General features: G+C 34.5%; 1 long non-coding RNA gene across 1 annotated transcript in view; it reads left to right on the top strand.

The window, feature by feature from the left end:
* Positions 1-5,788, top strand: part of LOC143694238 (uncharacterized) — a 126,117-nt gene extending 120,329 nt beyond the window's left edge. The window contains exons 3-4 of the long non-coding RNA XR_013182585.1: positions 522-633; positions 5,692-5,788. This is a non-coding gene — a long non-coding RNA (uncharacterized LOC143694238). The remainder of the gene's footprint in view (positions 1-521; positions 634-5,691) is intronic.
* The last annotated feature ends 12,984 nt before the right edge of the window (positions 5,789-18,772 follow it).

The raw sequence follows: 18,772 nt of genomic DNA on the forward strand, positions 1-18,772 counted from the left end.
TGTTCTAGAGCAGTAAAGTTTCCTCCAACAGAAGGCATGAATTAATGAAATTTTTCTTTTAGTTCTAGAAAATGTTAATATTCATTGTTAAGCAGATTTATCACTGCAGCCTTATCACTATCACACACTTTTCCTGTTGAAGGAATTACAAAATGCTTATTGCCACCCATTTGCTCACACTGCCTACATGCACCTTGTTCCTCGGCAACCAAAATACTTTTAGTTAAAACTGTGTTACAGAAGAGAAAGGGGGGGGAAATAGCTCAGAGAACTTCACTGAAGCCTTTTATTGTACCTGGAAGAATATTATGCAAAAGTTTTGAGACTTTGAAAAGTCACCAGTCCCTTTAAAAAATCACTCAGGCTTTTAAAAAGAACCTGAGGTTTTCTCTAAAAGAGAGGACATTTTAAAATCCTGATTTTAAATTCATTTTAAATTTATAAATTTTTTCAAAATCTGAGGGACAAAATATCTCTAATACATCCATTCATTCCTTCTTGCTGATGTTATCTTATTGAAGGTATGTTTGACTGGACAGCTACAACAAGTGTCAAGCAACTTTCATCTGCAGAAGGATCTTCATTCAATGATGCATTGATGGAAGAAAGATAAGATGAGGAGTGTGAATGACGGTAAGTGAGTTTGCTTTTAATAGGATGGAGCCATTATATTAATCTCCAAATTTAGCTCTCAAAAAGAAATAAATCAATTGAGAGACAATTCAATCAATATCAAGTTCTGTAAAGTAAGCGTAGGTCTGTTGTATTAGGTAATTTATCTTGTGTACATATAATTCCAAAATTTTTTCTACAGTCCCAGTCTATTTAGAATTATGTAATAAATCCATTGACAAGGTCTCCTGCTACACTCTGGTGTATAACATTTCTTAAAGTAATTACTTGACATTTCATAGGATAGGATATAGATTCCTACAGATAGGAAAAGTGTTAATTTTGCATGATGTTTTGATAAAAAAAAAGCTCTAGTACAATTAAGAGTGAATAGTTTTAAATGTAGAGGTAGATAACAAGCCTTCATAATTTTTAGCTAGTGCATGTTCATGTAAAGAAATAGTTTATACCCCAGATTACTCTTTCCTAAATTGAAATTAAATACTCGTCACTATTTCCTAAAATAAAAACACTGGCTTTAGAGTTTTGATAACTAAAATGCTTGAAAACTTCAGTGATTTTAGGATATCTGCAAGGAAATTTCTTGAAACTCTGAATATCATAAGTAATATATTTTTGTTGAAGTAGTTAGAAAGAAAATTAATTAGACACCTATAAGAGACCGACTTAGACTCTAGAAGAGATGAATAGTATAATAGGTCTAAGTAAAAGATTTTCACCCAAAATTACTCTAATTGCAAAGTCATTTTGTCTGTACAAGGTTCTTGACTGAGCATTATTTGTTTCAAACTTTCCTTATTAAAAGTTATTATATGTGGATAGAAAGTTCCATGCATTTTCCAGTAGGTCTGCAACATGAAGAAACTTGCATTCAGGTGTTTCTATAGAGACTGATATGAATAAAAAATATTTCCTGAGCTAAGAGTTAAAAGCAGATTTGGATCCCTCCCACTAACATTTCATGTAAGGGCTGGCCATCTACTTGTAACACAGGATTGTGGATATCCATTTTAGTAAAAGGAAGTCAATACAGGCAATGGAGCCTAAAATACATAGCCATTTGCTTTAAAAATAAGATGGATTCCTTCCTCTGCTCCATTGACTGTATTGTCATGATCTCTTCCTATTAAAATGTGAATTTTGATAGCTCCTTGAAGGTAACCAGCACTCTGTAAAGACCAGAGTTTCAGTTCAGCACAATCTACTTTGCAGTGAGCTGACAAGTATTCTGCACATCCTTGCCTGCACTGACTTCCACCCCATGGACCAGTGTGCCATTTTGTATGTCTGACTTGCATGGAAACACTGAAATTTCAGTATCTAAATTCAAAATGATCCCTGTGTTGCTTGGGTTTTTGGGGTGTGGTTTATGGGTTTTTTTTTTTTTTGTTGGTTTTTTTTTTGTTTGTTTGTTTTGGGTTTTTTTGGGTTTTTTTTGTATTTTTGTTTTGGGTTTTTTTGTTTTTTTTTTTCTGGGATAAAGTTTATTTTCTTCATACTATCTAGTATGAGGCTGTTTTGGATTTGTGATGAAGGCAGTGTTGATAGCTCAGGGATGTTTTCATTATCATTGAGCAGTGTTTAACAGAGTTACCGCCCCACCCCACCAATGAGGAGATTGGGGTGTACAAGGGGTTGGGAGGGGACACAGGTAACCCCAAATCACCAAAGGGACATTCCAGACCATATGCCATGATAGTCAGTGTATAAGGTGGGGGAAAGAAGGAGGAAGGGGACCCATATTTGCACTGATGATGTTTTTCTTTCTAAGTCACCATTATGTGCAATGGAGCCTCGGTTTCCTGGGGATGGCTGAACAACTGCCTGTTTGTGGGAAACAGTGAATTAGTTCTTTTTGCTTTTGTTGTTTGTGTGGCATTTGCTTTCCTTCTCAAACTGTCTCTCTTCCAGCCCATGAGTTTTCTGGCTTTTACTCTTCCAATTCCCTTCCTATCCCACTGAGTGAATGAGTGGCTGGGTAGGGTTTATTTGCAATCTGGGGTAAAACCATGACAATCCCTCTCAATGGATTTGATTAATTGCTATTACATATGTGCACAATAGTGTTTGACATGCCCCAAAGCATCCAAATCCAAAAATCTGCACACAATTGGCAAAAGGGTCAAAAGATTAATGGGAGTCCTATGTCAGCTGGAACAACAGCTGGAGGTCAGCAGCAGATATTTCAAATGCCATTACACATCCCTGCATTTACATTGAATCCCACATATTAATTTGAGGATGGAACACATCCTGCAACTTGAATCCAACAGTACATTTCATTATTTCAGATTAGCACCCTACAGTTTTTAAGCTACATGAACTGCCACCTCACACACTTCTTTCTTTTTTCACAAGTGGATGATAAACGTGGCATTTGTCTGAATGAAAAATAAAAGGAAATTTCGGAATATCAAAACTTTTCTTGAGATAGATTTTTATTTCTCTGCTGTGTTCTAGCTAGAAAGAGGATTCAGGCACAGCAAGCACAGAAAGTAGCTTTTTGCAAAGGAGAATAAAAATAAGGTCTTTAAGGCCAGCATTGAGCTGTTGCTATGATTTATTTTAGCACTGAAATTATTTAAACAATGAAGCTGCCAACTTTTTCTACAAGCATTTATTCAACACTAGCAGAAAATTAGTCCTTGCTATTTACTCTGAATTGTAGTTTTTTATGTGGAAAGAGTGGGCATAAAATATATGAAAATATTCATGATTTGTGTTAGTTAACAAACTCTCCACTCAAGTAGCTCTTTCAGTGTTACCTAGAGTAGTACTTCTTTCAGACTCTGGGCAACAGAAATTATTCTTTTGGAGTTTTAGGCAATGATGTGTTATAAACAGATTTTCTTCACATTACTCAGAAGTTTAAACTTTGCAATCATATCATAGTGAAACAGGGTATTTGATTTTTCTGTGGCTAAAAATAGGGAAATCAATACCAAACCCAGTATCAAGGACATTAGGTTTATTTTTCACTAACTGAGTGATTCAAAATCTAATTAATTATATATCTATTTTTTCCTTTAACTGTTTCTTAAAGGAGAACCTTGGCTGAAAAATAACTGGTTTTATTGAATGATTTTTTTTTAATTTCAGGTGATATAAGTTAGAAGCTTTGATATACACTTTTGATGGATTTTTTTTCAAACTTTTGCTGCTTTAGGAAGTTTTAAATTACAAGTATTCATAAAGAGAACAATTTTGCTAATGTTTGCAGCTTGGTGATCATCATAGGAGGAAGAACTCTGGACTTTAGAGGTCTCTTATCATTTAACGTGGTTTTATTTTTGGTTTTTTTGTATCTCTCTGAAGGGGAGAAAACAGAAAAAAAAAATATGAAAAGTGTTAAATGTAGGCCTGATTTTCATCTAATTTAGAAAAAATATTGACCAAAACTAAAATATCTTCAACAATGTGAAAAAAACCTGTTTTAGTCTATCTGAAGATAGGTCAGAGCATACAGATTTCCATCTGTGATGTTTGATTACTATGTTAATTATGTTGGTTATGATGTTTGAGTTAAATTCTTTCTGAAATACAAATGCTGCTCACCTTTGGAGAGTTATAACTGAGGGTAAATATAAAAATGAACTCATTCAAGTTTACCATGTATAGGTGGAATAGTCTTAAAAACAGCAGGATGAGAACCAGATCAATTTATGCTTGAGGTGAAGGTTTGCACTTGGATGAAGATAGCATCAATTAGCTGCTAAAATGCAATGCGCATCTCCATGAGTCTCCACATTTCATTTTTTATATGCCAGACAGCAAAACAGAGCTTGAAAGTCACACTCCACTTTTTGCTTTTGTTTTTGAGTGACAGAATTATTTAGCCAGGTTTGTCAGCTGATTTTCAGCACAGTGATTTGGGGCTGTTGTCTTATTCCCTAAGCAACAACTCAGCTATTTAATCTCTCTGCAGCTCCCTCAGTTATTACCTTCAAATGTCTGTTTTGCTTCATTTCCCTTCTTTGTGGGTGTTTCTACACATCTCCACTTTCCTTTTCCTTTGGATAAGCCATAGTAGCCATCACTGGCCACAGATAGATTCCATCTTCATTTTCTGTCTGGAAAGCCCTACTTATACAGTACTTTGGGTTTTCCATGGTCTCAAGAATGCCTAAATGATGAATATGATACAGAGGATTCCATCTTCTTAAAGAATTTAGTGTTATATTTCACAATTAAAAAAAACCTGGTCATTTCCTCTCTGAAGGATATATATTTTCATCTTGTGACTTGGGGAAGTCTCTCTGTGCATCATTTAGCAGCACAGACAGTGTGGCACAAGAACAGAATACTCTGGCACTATTTAATATATTATCTTATTGCTTGAGCAACCAGTGCCACATGAGAAAGGGAATAAACCCCCACAAGAAACCTAAATATGCCTTTTGAAGTTTTTAGAAAAATCCTTTTTATTTCTCACATGGTAATACAACTTGATTTTAGAGACAAAAACCGATAAAACCTCCTGTTTTAGTTATAGCAATAGCCATTGTCATGCATAAACTTTGAGCTACCTTAACTGTAATTGCTGTCTCAGATTGGTTTCTGAAGTAATGGAGACTGGGAGTAGACACTGCTCAAACAAAATCTTGAAACAGTGTGACAGAAATGAGCCATGAGAAAAGCACAGAAGCCTGGAGAACTTGAAAAAGTGAACTGCCCTGGCCAAGGACCTGTTGATGGTTCCACTGGCTGTTTCTGGTACTGTACCAGCCTATCATGGACAGTTCTCAAGGCTGGATGTTCTATAGCCTCTAGAGGCTGGTGCTTAATAAATTTCAGATTTAAAAACTTTATATAAATATTCAATCTGGAATAATAGTAATAATAATAACAACAATAGTAACTGCTACAACTAAGGATTTCTGTCCCATACTTTAGTGAGATAGAAAACATGTTTGTTTCTTCTTTGCAGCAGACTTATACTTGTCTAAAGGGTATTAAAAAATAGCTCTCTTTGTTGCCTTTCATATGAACCAAACTCATAGACTTTTCCCCTATATTGTGTTTTCTTGATTTTTGACCATTGTCATTTCTCTTTAACAGAATATCTCCTAACTTCTGACAACTCTTGCAGACCTGTTTATTCCAATATTTCTTCAGCTGATTATGCCTGTGAGTAGGAAAAACCTTCACATCTCTTCTGAATGGGGCTCACTTTTTAGTGTTTTTAAATCAATTTTTCAGGATCCTCTCCATTTGATTCCTGTTCTCCAACGTGCATGAATCATATGTTGGTTTTCAGGCAGTAAATTGTCTATCAGGAATCTCCTTGCTGATTTATTCTCTACCAGTTATTAAAATAAAACTGGGCTAGAAGAACATGGCACTGACTTCACACATAGAGCAAGATGCACAGGCTCATTAAGACTAGGGGACCAGTGTCAGTAGCAGTGGTGGAACATGGGACTTAACATTATCTCTCTTGTAAACTGCACATTACTTCCTTTTCAAATTTGATCAATGCTATTGGGAGTTTTTAAATAGAATGTTATCTTTTCTGTACAATCTGAGTACTGTACGGGAACAATTTCAATTTAATGGAATATCTTGTTCCATCGAAAAGATGAAATGGAATGAAATTCAACTTACCTTCAGAAGGATCAAAATATTTAATTTATCCAGTATGGTTGGAGATTCTTATGTCAGCTTGTTTTGGGTTTTGTTTATTATGGTACGCACATTTATATATACTATATTAATTAAATCCCTAGTTTTGAAGAAGAATATACCAGTTATTATCAATCAAAAAACAAAATATGAATTAAAGTTTCTGACACACTCAAATGTATGTTTTCCTTTTAAAGAGTGATTCCCTTCACCTGTGTGGGTGTTCAAAAAGATGTTGCAAGTGCATTTCCTTAGTCTTTCAATCTTCTATTGTTCTGTGCAAACAAATTGCTCAGCCTGATTCATTTGGGAGATACTCAACTCCCAAAGTAAATAGTCTTACTCAGGCAAGCCGGAGTGTTACAATTTCAGATTTCAGGACTATGAACTACACAGTCACAATCAACTGCCTGCCAAAAAACCATAAAGGTGCTTTTTTACCTTAAATGCCACTTCACTATACTGTTCAATAAAAGCAATTTGTGCTGTCCATGCTGACCTTTATATGGCATTACATGGTCTGCAGAGGAAGTGTGTCTGATCAATAGTTAGTTCTCAGCAATGAGAGCAGTTGAACTCCTGGGTACATCTCCTGCTGTAATACAATTACAGCAGTAGATGACGTAGGACTGTGCTCTGTTACTGCAAATTAATTGATGACTTGTTTAAAAAATTGTCCTTATTGCTCTGAATACTTTTCTAATCTGAAAAATTTCTAAATAAATTTAATGTGTAACTGTAGAGTAAGCTTTATTGTGGCATTGCTAGGAAGACAGAGGGAAGAGGATGGGAAACAAGTAACTATGAAATAAATACCTAAAAAAGAATTATCAAGTAAATACTTGACCCTTTCAGGGAGAACAAATGTTTCTGCTATCATAGCTAAACAGCAAAGATTTGATCTTGTGAACTCCAAAAAATCTTATTTTATTAGAGTTTTTTTATATTTTATTATTACTTTCAATGATACTAGAAAAGAAGACAAGGGACCAAAAGAAGAAAGAAAGAGAATTAAAAGACAAGTAAAACATGTTCATATTGGTTTTAGCCTTTTTACTTTCTTCCTCGTTTAAGCTTTAAAGGAAGAGCATATTTCAAACTGTACTTACTTGTAGCACCAAACTGGTTATCAGTGCATTCACAGTCCATTGCAGCCTTTCCACTCATGGATTCAGTTGGCTAAGCTGATCAGAATCAACCAGTAAAAGTACACCTGCAGGTTTTATGTACAGAATTTTTCAAGCATTAAAGAAATTTCAACAAACTTTCTACAAGCATATAAGATAAACATCATATTTCAGAAGTCCTCGCCGAAGCAAAGCAGAATGTATGATCCTGTTTGATGACATGGTAAGAAGAATTATTCTGATAAGGCAGGAACCACAGGCCCTGAGTCAAAATTGCTAAGCCTTCATATTCCAGGTTTCTCATAAATTTTTATCCTACTTGATATTTTCAGCTTGATGTCAAACACCAGATCAATCAATTTCTCTATTTTTTTTCCCCTTTCAAATATGTTTCAGATGAAAGCAAAAGTCTGAAAGTGACTGGGAAGTTTGGGCTAACATTTGTCATAAAACTTTATAAAATATTCACCTGTGTATCTAGAAAGATAATGGAGGTTGGGTCTCCTGAGTCTGAAGTTGCACACAATCTTCATTGATTAATATATACCTAAAAAACTGAGGTGAAATCTTGACTCTTTGCATTCACCAAGGTATTTGACCTTTCATTTCTCTATTTTCACATCTGAAAACAAGAAAAAAAATTCTACTTTGTTTTTTGCGTACTAATTTGAAGTCTGCTGGAGTAAATTGTCATTCCAAACCCTACAGAGTATCTTATGTCATATAATAAAGCACACAGTAAAAGCAGAAATTGTCTGAGGTGCTTTCTTGCTGATATTCAAGCTATGTATGTGTCCTAAAGAGTTTCTAGTATTTGAGCACAGCAGTGTACCTCAGGGAACCCTGCTGCCTCACCACGTAATGTTATTGATGCTATTACAGAAATGCAGAATATAGAAATTACAGATGCAGCCAAATGTTATCTAATTTTTTTCTTTTATCTATGTCCTAATCTTCAAATAAACTGTATGTTTAATATATATAATTAGCACAAATAGCTGAAAATTTGAAATACTTCAGCTAGTGAAATACATTGGTGCAACATTATTTACATAATCACTAAGTGATCTCTCACTTCCTTTGCTTTTCAGAAATTTGCATTTCTTAAGTTTTTAACTATCTTAGAATCTGTAACAGGTTCTTGAGGAGAGAAGAACAGAGCCTTATACTGGAATACTTGTACTGAAGTGACTGTTACTTGTATGTTTGATTATTCATGCTTATTACTTTCAAAGTTAACATCAGGAAACTGAAGGCTGGGACTACTTTTGCAGCACCCTTTTATTTCAGATATGGAATTTCATGAGGACCTTGAATCCATTTTTCTGGATAACACCTTTTTTGTTTGGATGCATTGTTTGTAGTTCCATGGCAGGCTTTATGAGCCTCATTTGCACTTCTGCATTGTAATTTTAGCTCTGCCTGGTAAGAAGCCATATACTATTCTTGATCTTTTGTGCACTTTACATACAGATAAACTGTGAGTAAAACAGAGCCAGTCATGACAAAAGATAAATTTCAACGAGCTCCAGTAAAATTGGTTCTAGCTGTCATTCTTCTTAGGAAGAATGTGCCTATAATGCCTGAATAAGACGAGGTGCTCGTCACTGCAGAGGGTTTACAAACACTGTAGTGTAATTCTCTGATTTCTTTAAGTCATTTTGTGTTTTCAGGGTGACATGCAGTCTGCATAGTCAAAATAAATATAATAACTGCTAATTTTTATATTGATTGTAGAAGCAAAAGAAGTTTCTTCTACTGGAATAGACACTGTGGGAAAATCACTTACAAATTGCGCAGATTTACATTTCTTTAGGTTTTCTATTTTTTGGAGGAAGCTCTCATAATCCCATGAAATATCAGCAAGGTGCAGCTCTATGCACAAAAAAAGCAGTGTCATTGAGCAACCTTCTGAATACCAAATAGCAGTTTCTGAAAAAGGAAAGCCAAAGGGTTTCTCCAAAATTTGTGAAGCCTGATCAGAATGTGGTGAAATTACATAAGCGTGTTCTACAATTAAATGTGACTAAACAATTGCATTTGACAATTTTTGCCCCCTTTTTTTTTTGCAATAACAAATCTTGCATACATGGTTAGCAAAAAGAATTATCTGCCAGAATGTATTCCCCAGCAGAACTTGTGGTGTGACTGATTTCCATAGGGAGGCAACCTCACATACCTGGCTTTTAAAAAAAAAGCCAGCATTTTTCCCTGCACTAAAAAATGGATGTGTTTTCATTCTGCTTAGATTGCAGTTGCACCAGTGAATGCAAATATTCAAAACAGATTCTACAAGTGTGTTACATCATATGGACTTTGCATAGATAATCACTTAAACAAGGCCAACAGCCTCAATTAGCCCAATTTGGTACTAAAGTCAGAGTTAGTGCAGCTTGCAAAATGTATAAGGCATTGCACATTTCAAGTACTGAAAGGAAAATAACAGAGTTCAGGTGATGAATAAGATTTGATCCAGAAGTTAATAAAATCAGGATAACTCTTCTTGATAATGTTTCCTATTGAAATTAAATTTTAAAAATTTTTTCACTTTTTTTTTTAATTAATTCAGTTGTACATTGGATATTCACTTGACTTTCTCTTCTCACATTTCTCCAAAACACTGCCATAAAATAAAATCATTCTGTAGTCAATTTTCTATCTCAAAGCAAATGAAAGCAAATGAAAAATCCAACATATGCATTTTAAATATCAACAGAATACAAAGTTTTATTTTCTCATTACACTATTTTCAACAGCTAGAGGGAGTAAATTGATTAATGTTTTGTAAAAGCTTTTGAAAAAGTTGAAATTTTTGTCCTATGGAAATGTTTGATGAAATTCTACTGTAACATTTGGTGATCCATTCAGTAGGTTTGATTCAAAGAGCCAGTGAGCAACTGATAGCAGATGGATAAATCTCAGTGACTAGCTTCCCAGTGTATGGATGCAGCAAAAATAAACAGGAGTGATGGACAAAATTTAAAAATAATATTCTTATGTTTCAATACATGTATGGTATTTTGTACAATATTTTATTTTTGCTTTTATTTAGCTATGTTTCCCCTTTGTTTGGAAACCACATCTCTTATGACAAGTTACAAAACATCCACTTGGTTTTAACTCTGGATGCTACAGGTCTGGGTTGGGAATAAAACAGAGCTGGAGTAGAATGTTCCATGTTCTACTAAATGCTCAAGGATGCCACTCATCCATTTCTCATTTTAGTTCATTTAAATATTTCTGCTCTTCTAATTAAAGGTTTAAATCAAAAGCCTGGTTGGATTTGTTTCAATTTTTGGGGGTTTTTGGTGAAATGGTGGACAGGATGTTTTAATCATCCAGAATAGCTTCAGCTTTGTTAAGCATATGAAAACAGAAAGATAAGGAAATGAAATGAAATATAATTTGTAGAAACAGATCTTATAAACATGCAAGCATATATCCACAGGTTATGGGACAGTAAAAAATAGTGACTTCATAATATTTTAAAAAAATAATTACTTAGGCCTAGGAAAGCAGGCATAAAAATATGAGAAAGGTGACTTCAGAAATTTAAGTGAATGTCTATTGCAACTAATAATAGAAATAGTAGCAAGAAGGGCAGCTAGACCTCATCAAAGGTTCAAATGCATAACAGTATATTTAAATTTTTATACTAATATATTGGGAAAAGTAATTTGGAAAAACTGAAATATTAGATTCACATAGGTCATTCTTCTGATTTCTATAAAGTAGCCACTTGAATCCTTTTTATTTTAAGGAAGCAAAATATCAGCCACAAATGTTTGAAATGATGATGACAGTTCAGAGCTATGATGTTACTTGAGACATCTAGGTTAATCCAGTAAGCTTGTACTAGGATCAGGCATCTGTAAGGTCAGACTGGATGCAGAAGAGCCTGGAAGCTCACAAGAAATTTTGTCATGCCCAACAGTTTGGCATGACCAAGTGCCAGCCAGATGGGCATTTTGCTATTTGCTGCTGGGAGTAGCTTGAGAAACTCAATAAAAATTCCTCAAGGAAAAATTATTCCACAGATGTTTGTGAACTGTTAGAACCTTCAAAAAATAAAAAAGGGGGATTTTTTTTTTGTAAGCAATTAGCTGTGTTTGTTCCTTCCCCCTACCAAAAGAGTAGAAGATCTTGAAATTTAGATGTCAACATTTTTACTGTAAAATATGAACTTATCCTCAATGATGAAAGAATACAAGCATTAAATAGTATATCATGGAAAGGAAATGAGACAGTAAAATATAAAGCAAAAAGCATTGAGGAAACAGAACAACTTCAGAAGTGTATACTGCAAAGTTAATATATACTGATATAAAAATATTCTAATAACAGAAGTTTGAATGATAATACAAAAATGTAAACATGACTTTGCTGCAGCATGTATTCATCTGATTTTCACCTACCTTTCTGTTCTTTCAACTCACAGAGAATTTACTGTTTTTCTGGATAGAATACTAATTTTTTTTCTGCTATGATAAATGTTATTGCCTGGCTGTTAGTTACCTACAAGGAGTTATTTAATTTTCAAAATACAAACTTACCAGATTCAGAACTGTATCTTCTGTGAAAGGAGTCAGGCACTCCTTATGTATCCTCCTGCTGAGGACTGTGCACTTCCTTTACAAACAAATCTATTTTAAGCTTGTCAACAGGTATTTGATTCAACCATACACAGAAGAAAATATGTTACCTGTACTGGAACGATAGGAAGGAGTTGCTTGGAGCTTTTTTAAATTTTTTGTATGTATAAGACAATAAATATTGCAGTAAAATTACACAAGGTTTTGGACTTCTTTTTTTTTTTTTTTCCCTTTTATATTTTTTTCCACAAAAAGCCTAAATTATAGTTTTCTACTTAGATATAGAAGTCACTGAAATCTATCTCTAACTGCAGTTGCCCTCAAGAGTGGTATTGAGCATAAATTAGACATTTCCAGAACATGATAACAGAAATCAAGTCTTGCAACTGGTGAGTTATTTAAAAGCATTAAAACACTCTATTTTGTTTAGATTACACATTTGATGGCTTGTTAACTAGGAAGAGGACCACATCCTGGAGAAAAAATAGGTTACTTGAATACATTATATTTCTTGAACATCCACAAGATGTTGAACCATTATAGTTTTGTGTTGCACCATTATGTTTTGTTTGTGTTAGTGCTAAGAGGTAAAGGAACATGGGAGCTGGAATTTCATTTAAGAGTGAACTTTCTAAATGTGACTATTGCAGAGCAACTGCAGCTAAATAACCTTAGTGACAACCTGCTGGGCAAACACTCTTTTGGAGGCCTGATTCTCATTTACACCAAGGCCCTTTTCTCAGCAGTGGTATGGATTGGGAACTTTAAGACATGGTAAGAACAATTTTAAAGCCATTTTACATAGCCAGAGCAAATCAAGGGGTTTAAAGAGAAATTAAAATTAAGGTCCAAGCATTCTGTGTCTACTCATTTCTTACAGCATCCCTGATAGAGTAAGCAATTGCTTTTTAAATAAAATATATCAAATGCTTGTGGTTTCTAAAGCTTACTGCATCAATGAAAATCTAGAAAGGAAAATGAAAGACAAATCTATAGAAAAGCTACAGGTACTTTTTTTAGACCAGTTGACCAGCCTATAAAAGCGATGCTTTTTGAAATAGGAGCTTTATTGCAACCATCTCTGATCCAATAATTAAACTTCTAAGCTCAATAAACAAGCATTTAGCATCAAATAGAAGACACCTTGCTTCACCTTGTAAAACTCATGTACAACTAAGTTTAGAAGGGCACAAATAGGGAGTAGTACAATACAATTTTTTCCCATCCTCTCTTTCTGTTCATCATGCTTTATCTTCTCCTCATCATGTCTCTTCTTATGCATTATAAATCCTCTTTCACAGAGATCCTGCATTATCTGTGGGCAAACAGGATATTTTATTCCTCATTAAAATGTTTAACTTTCCTATTTCTTTCTAATATATTTTATTTTCTTTTTTTTAGTTAGTTAGGTAGTTCATTTGTTTATTTTTTTGAGAGGAGTAGTGAAGGGGAGGGGGGGTAATAATCACCAGTGAAGAACATTAACCAGGTTTCTTTAACTGCTTTTTTTTTGAGCATCAGTAGCTGATTGGATGGCAATCACAAAGATCTCATCTGTTCAACAGCTATTGAATTAGTAATGAGAACATTTACTCTTACTTTTTTCACCATAAAATAAGATTGTTTTTGCATTCAAGATTGAGAAAAAAACTTTTCACATTCTTGGCACCAGAGAATTATAGAAGTATATGCTTCTAGAATTTACAGGAAAATTTTTACAAGAAATATGAGAAAATTTGAACAGTTTGAGAGAATTAATAGTCTTTGAGGTATTCACAAAATCAAACAGAACAGAACAAACCAGAAAAGACTAGAACAATAGAAAACAGAATGAGCTGGGAGATAAGATCACATTGGCTCATGGAAGAATTTTTTTATTTGCTCCATTTCAAAAGGAAGCTCCCAGGATAAGTGATCAGTGGAAACCAATGCCAGCTGTTTAAATAAATGCATGAAAAGCACTCAGGCCTTTAGAGTGTAGTCATTTATTCATACCATAACTATTTAGTTATTTCTATTTAGACCAATTTTCATGCAACTGTCTTCTTGTTTCATACAGTATTTTATGAAAGACAAAACTAGAGCAAGAGGAAGTGGTAAACTGAGAGCCAGTTGCATATATTTAAAGATACTTATGAGTTAAAATGAAGAGGAAAAAGTGGTTTCCTCTCTTGTGGGGGTGAAAGCCAATATTGACTAAGATCTGAACAAAAAAAAAGATGAACCAAATATGTCAGGATTTTCCAAATGGTTGATCCTCATGCAGATGCATAGCTTAGATCTCTTCAGACCTCTTGAGACCTTTCTGTGCAATTAATCAACCTCATATAAAATTAAAATAAATTTTAAAAAATATACTATTTGAACTATAGACTGTCATAATGAGAAAAATAAGACAGATTTATCAAGACTACTGAAAGACACAACAAAGAATTATCAGAAAAAACCATTATTTAAGCCTTTTGCACATTGCAGCTTATTCCAGTATACTATGTATTTAATACAATATCTTTGAAAATTAAGTAACACAAAATACCTTATGGGAAATACCATTGAACAATATAAGAACAGTCTCATATAAAATAATGTGTAATATATGTATGTTGCATACAATATAGAGGCATAACACCTAGTTCATACAATAAATAAGTTCATACAATAAACATACAATAAAAGAAATGTGTGTATGAGTGTGATAAAAACTGTAGATTGTGGGGAAAAAAAAGTTACTCAAACTAAGAATGAAGACAATAAGTTACCTTAAGGACAAGCATTTCTTTAAAAAAATTGTTATTTGCAGTGGTAGCAGCCCAAATATCTGTCTTGGAATAGTTCCATGTTGGCTTTCTTAACCATTAATTTGACATATAAGTCATTTGGATTATCTCATTGTTAACCATTCCACCTTCATAAGTCTTATTAAATGAACACAATGAGGCAAAAGGTTTTAGGAGGAATACATAATTTCCAGTAACATTCTGGAAGTATTCTCAGACTTCCTCAGGTTCTGAAATTATTCCCTTTTATTTAGTGTCAAATCACTTAAAGTGATTTTTATGCAAATATCATAGGTTTAGTTCAATAAGTGCCACCTCACAGGGGAGAAAAATGGGAATTATTACTTCTCTTAAATCCTGATGTAGTTTTCCTTTCATTTTGACAGAGAATACTTCATCTCCCTGATATTTGAAACCTACAGCTATTTGAAACCTACAGCTGTGTACATCCCTGCCGTTTATCAATTCATGGTTTACTCAGTTAAAATTAAAAAGTTTGGAAAATTTTCTGAACTGACCTCAGCATTTGTTTGCCCTGCAGACATTAGCTAATAAAGCTTAAAATAGCCCCAGGCTGAAGGTGGTGTACAAATTGGAGCAGATCTGGGCGTGATGATTCTGAAAACCTGCTCTTCTATCATGGTTTCCTCTTGGTCCCAGGAGAGAACCACTCATGGACAGTCTGAGAGAGAAAATGGAAGTTGCTAATAGCAGCTTATATGCACTACATGTTTTGTAGCTCAGAAACTTTCTGTATCAGTATATATTGGGTTATTTTAAATGGAAGCTCTATGATTATGATTAAACACATAAGGAGGGAAGGAATAGCCTAGAGGAAACAGTTGTTCAGTTAATGAAGATAGGCCAAAGAAGAGCTTGCTAAAGCTCTAAAATAATTGAACACAACCTGAGGAAGACTGATACCTTCATTCACATATGACTCAAAAAGTTCAGACTACTCACATTACTCTGATAGACATTCTCATCGACTTTCACATTTTATTTCTTTGCTTTCTCCTATCAATTTCAAATAAATGCTATTTTTGCTTAAGAAGTACCTCATTTATATTTTGCAATCTCGAAATCTCTAAAAGACAGAAGGTGCCTGTGCTCTGTCAGTAACTAATATGCAATTTTGGTAGCCAATGGCTAGGAGAACTGTGGAATTCTACCCTGGATAATGTACAGACAAAAGACACAGGACCATAAAAAAAGAGTTAAGGAAAAAGATGGGAGACAGGAATTAGTGAAAGTGCAGCAAGTCATATGAATTTAGCAAATGCAGAGAATTATTCTTCTTTTTGGCCTTCCTGGGCAAAGCATTTCCTGTGATTGGTGAATCTTCTGTCCTACAGGACTGTGAGATACTGAAGTGGTAATACTGATGGAGACAATCCATGAAAATAACTAATCAAGTTATATAATGTTTTCTTCAGGGCAGAGCAATTTAATATTTCCTGTTTATCCTCTCTAATCAAGCAGGAGATCTTTGCTAAATTTTCAGTGTTGGAATTATTTGGAGTGATTGTGGAAATGCAGGACAGAGTAGCTAATATCAGATACTGGCGAAAAAATGAGACATTCTGACATTCTGAAGCTCTATCCTTATCCCAAGTTTTGTGAGCTCATTTTTTAAAGGAAAGACAAGGTAATTCTGGATCATGTTGACGATTGCAAGGGACAAAAAAGCACTCAAGAAATGTCTTACAAAATAAAAGTTTTAAACTTTTGAACACAGGATCAAAGAAAGACATAGATTAGAAGAGACTTCTGGAAGTCACCTGCTTCAAATTTCTCAGAGCTCGGCCAGCTTCAAAACTAGACCAGACACTAGAAAGCCTTACACAGTTTAACACTGGAAGTTTTCAGGGCTTGTGATCCTCCAGCTGCTCTAGGAAAGCTGTTCCAATGTTAATCACTGACAAGGGGAGGAATTTTTTCCTTATGCTCAATTGTGCTTTGTTGTGCTGCCATTTGTGACCACTGCACTCCAACCACTTTCTATGCACCAAAACCAAATCTGGTTCCATGTTTTCTAAAATTTCTGTTTCAAATTGCTAAATACTGCTGAAGGTACTCTTCTCTGGAGCAGGGGAAGAGTGGGAGCAGTTCTCACCCTGAGGAAGAAGAAATTACAGAGAATACTTGTGATGAATAGACAGCCACCCCTATTCCCTGTTCACCTGCACTGCTGGAGGGGAGAAGGTGGAGAATCAGGAAAAAAGTGAAGCCTAGCAAGAAGGGAGAAGTGGGAGTAAGGTGTTTTTAAGGTTTCATAATATTTTATTTTTCATAATATGATTTGGATTGAATTGGAAGGAAATTAAATCAATTTCACTTAGTCAAGGGATTTTTGCCTTTTATGGTAATTGTTGAGTGATCTCTCCCCATCCTTGTCAAGACTCATAAGCCTTTTGTTATATTTTCTATCCCCTGTCCAGTTGAGGCAGGAAGTGGTAAAGCAGCTTTTGTGGGTAGCTGGTGTCCATTTAGAGCCAACTCACCACATTAATGTAGCCCTGGCAGTGTGGTTAACCTTGCTCCCTGCAAGAATAAACTGGACAGACACATTCCTCTTACCCACAGAGGCTCCCAGAAACCTGCCTGTGAGATTGCTTTTTTCCTGTACAGATGCATGCATTTGTTCTGTCTGCACTTTTCACTGCTCAGCTTCATGGAGACCCACTTGTTCTGTTCCTCTGCTGCCCAACCCAGCTCATGTCACACAGCTCATTCAGGAATGACTGGGACAACATGATAATCAGTTCTTATGTGAAACTAAAGGACTTGGTGTACATTAATATTAGTGTTACAGATTTACCCATTAAAAAATTAAATCTGTAGTTTGGAGTCAGATGTGCTCAGTAAAAGACAGCAGTTTTTCATTTAACATTCAAATGTTAAATACAGAACTAAGAGTACCTTTTTCTTTTTAAGTCCTCTACTCATCTAGGGGTCTGTGAAAAAGAAGCATTACCTGGTTTACTAGATTTCATGTCCTGTGTCATCTGGTTGAGTGACATTTTGGGGTCTGTTAGAAGGGATTTGGAATTACACAGAAGGAAGGCAGAGAAGAAGAGCACTAAAGGTTTCCTCTCAGTTCTCATTTCTAGATTACACAATGAGACATGTTGTTATTTCCTTGATTGTCATGGTGTGTTGGTACAGCATATCCCATCCCTGATGTGTAAATTGTGCAGACTGGTATGCATTCTCACTTAAGCAGTAAAAGCAAACAAAAAAGGAACACAAATGAGACAGAAATGAGAAAGAAACAAAGTGGCAAAGAAAGCTGCTGTGCAGTTTGGACAAATGCCTCATTTTGCTAGAAACTGTCTTCACTGACAACTAAATCTCTTTGTTCTCAAAGGTATCCTGCTGTTCAGACTATGAAGCTAGAAGATACTCTGTTCCTCTTTTCTTTGTTTTTCCTCTTATTTTATCCAAATATAGTCAATAAATTCTTTACAAAGATTGGTATAATTTTATCTGTTAATAGTATGTAGAACAAGAAAGGCTTCATTTGCCAGTTATTCTTTTTAATCAGTGGAATGTACATGTACCTTCTTCATTACAGTTGATGACATTTGCTGATATAATTCATGACTTATACAAACTCTTATTTATTAGAATATAAATGATCTGATAGAAACAGTTTTTTTTATTGTTTTGTCAGAAATACAATTAAAAATATGATGAAGAATGGCTATCAATACAGAAAGTAAATGTTTTTGCATTTCCACAAATACTGTTTGTTAATAAGTTTTATGTCTCTCTAATAGCATTTTCACTGTCCCCAGTAAAACAATTAGGGAAATCTTTGCTTCTGATATCTTTATTATTTTTCATGGCATACTGGGCACACACATATTTCCAGGCAGAGCCTGTTACACTGTTCTGGGAGATATATTATACAGAATCAATATCCTGCCATGCATGCAAAATAAAATATTTGGGGGAGGATATGAAAACATTTCCATTTACGTGATGAAGTAAAAAAGATTTCCAGCAGAGAAAAGGG

This window comes from Agelaius phoeniceus, chromosome 6, assembly GCF_051311805.1.
Source record: "Agelaius phoeniceus isolate bAgePho1 chromosome 6, bAgePho1.hap1, whole genome shotgun sequence".
NCBI classification, from domain to species: domain Eukaryota; kingdom Metazoa; phylum Chordata; class Aves; order Passeriformes; family Icteridae; genus Agelaius; species Agelaius phoeniceus.